The sequence below is a fragment of the Olea europaea genome, unplaced genomic scaffold (genome assembly GCF_002742605.1).
Source record: "Olea europaea var. sylvestris unplaced genomic scaffold, O_europaea_v1 scaffold1356, whole genome shotgun sequence".
Classification (NCBI taxonomy): Eukaryota; Viridiplantae; Streptophyta; class Magnoliopsida; order Lamiales; family Oleaceae; genus Olea; species Olea europaea.
Window position 1 is genome coordinate 93,737 of NW_019231062.1, and position 4,554 is coordinate 98,290.

Below are 4,554 nucleotides of genomic sequence, written 5' to 3' on the forward strand. Positions count from 1 at the left end.
GTTCATTGTATGTCTTAGCGATGATGTTGTTAATTATTATGACTTTTTTGCTATCATCCAATAATACATTAATAATCTATTATATTTTTATGTTCAGGTTTCTCAGCAGTCGAGTCAAAATGACACGTAACACTCTTCTACTAGAAAAGTATTTTTGTTAACAGTAGCTTTTAAAGTAAGTGTTCTCTCACAAATTGCCAATTGTAACAAGAATTCTTATAATTACTTTTAGACATAATTGCTAGATGTCTTGCACACAATTATTCAAAACCACAGCTATGCACTATGCATATATTCCTTGATCATAATATAAAGTGATTTCCTTTCCTTCAATACTTCCCTAAAGTTGGAGTGTGAATGTCAAGAACTCAAAATTTTCTAAGTTGTCAGTGACAAACAACTTATTCTAGTGATTTAGTAAATAACCACCTATTTGTTGTCCCATTTCATTGTACATTATCTCAATTTCCCCACATTAATTTTTTTTCTTGTACTATGTGGTAATCCAACTCAATGTATTTTGTTCATTCGTGGTACATTAGGTTAACAGCAACATGCAAACTCTAGCACTAATACTTCAAGTATAGACAATCATATGATGAAGTCCTCAATTTTGATCCCTCTACTTTGTATAAATCCTTTAGCAATAAGTCAAGCCTCACAAACTTGTAAGGTGCTATAAGAATGGTATTTAATTTTGATGGCCCATTGCCTGTACACCGTGTCCATGATGCATCCTGGACATGGCCAACACACCATGTCCCAGAAACTACCTACAAATGCCTGAAAATCAGGCTGCATCCATGCAGTAGCCCCGACGCGTCCCGAACATTGCCTGCACACCGTATCTATGACATTGCGTAGAAATACGTGAAAATCAGGATCTGTCCCTGCAGCATTCTGGACATGGCCTGCACACCATGTCCTTGAAATTGCCTAGACGCGTCCCGGACATCGCCTGCACACCGTGTTCCGAAAACTGCCTAGAAATACCTAAAAGTCAGGATACATCCCTGTTGCATCCTAGACAAGGCTTGCACACGGTGTCCTAGAAATTGCCTAAAATTGCTTCAAAATCAGGCTTCGTCCCTGCCGTGGCCTTGACGCATCCCGGACATGGGCTGCACACCGAGTTCTAAAATTTGCCAAGAAATGTCTGAAAATCAAGCTACGTCCCTATCGTGGCCAAAACGCGTCCCGGACATGGCCGGCACACCGTGCCCACAAATTGCCTGCAAATGCCAGAAAATCCGACTGTGTCCCTACTGCGCCTAGGAGGCGTCCCGGACGTGGCCTGTACACTATGGCCAAAAACTTGCCAAAAATGCCTGAAAATCAGGATATGTCCTTGTCGTGGCCCAAGCACATCCCGATCATGGCCTACGCACCGTGTTCCAGAAACTACCTAGAAATGCCTTAAAATCAGGCTGCGTACCTGACGCGCCTGACATGGCCTGAACACTGTGTCCAAGAATTTGCCTAGAAATGCCTGAAAATCAGGTTGCATCCTTGCCGCGTCCCGAACATTGCCTGCACACCGTGTTAAAATGGCTTCACTGAAAATTATTTTTTTATTTTCGACCGTCGTGTTTTTGTTGTGTGTTCGTTCTAAAGCAAGGGAGTTTATAATAAACGGTGAAAATAATTTATTGGCAGTTTCATTTTCTGTTGACGTCATTTTTCAGATTGGGGATTCTTTAGTTCTGAAGTATGATTCGAAGACTGATTCAGTGCTGGAAGTGACCGAGGAAACTACAAAATCTGCAACAACGCCAATCCAATAAAATCACACCATGATGGAGAAACTACAATTTCACTAGAAAAATCAGGTCTATTTTTCTTCATCAGTGGAGCTGAAGAACATCTCTAGAAGGGTCAAAAGCTTGAGGTTATGGTTCTGTCCAATAAACATGGCTCCAGCCACCAATCTACAACGCATACACCTTCTCCTCATCATCACCGTCACCACTACCATGCACTGGGGCTTGCCCCGACTAACGGTGGTACTGGTCTAAAGGCGGCGGTGGGATTTTTTTTGTGTCACTGTGACGGTGGGAAGTTTGGTTTCATTGTGTAGACTAATTTTATTATTCTTGGTTGTAACATTGAGCTACATTTTATTTTTATTATTCTTTGTCATGTCTATATTACCTACTTTTAATTCAAAATTAATTGAAGAAAAACCCTAAACCCTATGACCTAGAATCTACGTAGAAATGCCTGAAAATTAGACTAAGTCCCTGCCATGGCCATGACGTGTCCCAGACTCGGCCTGCACACCAAGTCCCAAAAATTGTCTAGAAATGCCTAAAAACCAAGCTGCGTCTCTGTCGCGGTCAAGATGCGTTCTGAACTCGGCCAACACGACGTGTTCACAAACTGCCTAGAAATACTTGAAAATCAGGCTACGTCCCTACCTAGCCAGGACGCATCCCGGACATGGCCTGCACACAATCCCCAGAAACTACCCGAAATTACCTGAAAATCAAGCTCCATCCCTGCCGTGGCCCTAACGCATCCTTGACATGACCTGCACACCATGACCCAGAAACTAACGAGCAATACCTGAAAATCTGGCTGTGTCTAGGACAAGGCTTGCACACCGTGCCCAAAAACTTCTCAAAAATGCTTGAAAATTAGGCTGCGACCCCGTCGTGGCCCGATTGCATCCCGGATGTGGCCTTCACACCGTATCCCAGAAACTGCCTAGAATGTTTGAAAATCAGGCTGCATCCCTGCTACATCCTGGACATGGCCCGCACACCGTGTCCCAGAAACTACCCACAAATGCCTGGAGATCAGGCTGCATCCCTGTAGTAGCCCTGACGCCTCCCGAACATTGCCTGCACACCGTGTCCAAGAAAATGTATAGAAATACGTGAAAATTAGGATGTGTCCCTGTAGCATCCGGGACATGGCCTGCACACTATGACCTAAAAACTGCCTATAAATGATTGAAAATCAGGCTGTGTCCCTGTCGCGACAAGAAGCATCCCGGACATGGCCAGCACATAGTGCCCAAAAACTGCCCATAAATGCCTAAAAATCAGGCGGCATCCCTGTAATATCTTGGACATTGCCTGCACAACATGTCCCAAAAACTGTCTAGATATGCCTGGAAATCAGGTTGCATTTCTGCCGCGATTAGGACGCTTCCTGGACATGGCTTGTACATCGTCCCAAAAAACTGCCCTGAAATGCTTGAAAATCAGGCTCTATCCCTCATGTGGCTCGGACACGTCCTGGACATGGCCTACACACCGTAACCTAGAAACTACCTTAAAATGCCTGAAAATCAGGCTACATCCCGGACATGGCCTGAACACAGTGCCCAGAAACTGTCCAAAAACGCCTGAAAATCAGGCTGCGTCCCAGTCGTGACCATGACTTATCCTGAATATGGCATGTACATCGTGTCCCAGAAACTGCCCAGAATGCTTGAGAATGTGCTTGCGTCCTTGACATGACCTAGACACTGTGCTTCCTTCATTTGGTTGAAAATATGCTTGCGTCCCTAACGTGGCCGGGAAGCGTCCCGAACATTGCTTGCATACTGTGCCCACAAATTGCCTGGAAATGCCTGAAAATAAGATTGTGTCCCTACCGCGGCCAGGACGGGTCCCAAACGTGGCTTACAAACGTTGCCCACAAACTGCCTAAAAATTCTTGAAAATCAGGTTGCGTCCCTGCCGCAGCCAGGACGTGTCCCGGACATGGCCTGTACACTGTGTCCCAGAAACTGCAAACCAGACGCATGACACGATCGATGTCTATGTGCTATCACCCAAAGATTTATCCTACAGAATACCCTTCAGTATTATTCACTAGTTTTTTAGACACATTTTGTTAAATATAATTTGCGCTTCATTCGAGACATTTGTAATTTTTTTCACTTACAGGAGGTCAGGTTTATGTCGCCCTCCTTTATGTGTATTCTCATTTTCCTATATTATAAAATAAGCCACACTAGTGTTATTTTCCCAAAAAAAAAAAAAACCCCAAACCCTAAAAAACCCTAAACCCATAACCCCAAAGACTGGATAGAAAAATTCACAGAATTCTCAAAAAATATTTGTATTCCATGGCTTGACTTTATAAAATGTCTCAAACACAAGGCCTTTTATAGGTACAAAGGATCCTAAATACATTGTATGAACTTAATAGACTAATTAATGACTTTTCCTACATACTATGAATAATATGATACAAAGAATCATTTGGATACATGATTTAAATAAATGCATGAGTATTAAATAAACTAATTCATGTATCAAATTTAATTTTTTTTCATTATTCATGAATCATGGTTAATTTTCAACATTCAGAAACCGAGAACTAAGCATGGGCTAATTCGGTTTCGTCTTTGAATTTTCAATTTTATGTTTAAAATAGAAAATGATTTTGGTTTTTCATTCTGAAATACTATTTCTTAAAATAGAAGATTACATTTGATTTAAAATTATGAAAAGTTATTTCATGGATTTTTTTATTCAGTAAAATATATTCGCATTCTATTTTTTAAATGTTGTATAAAATATAACATTCAAATTAACT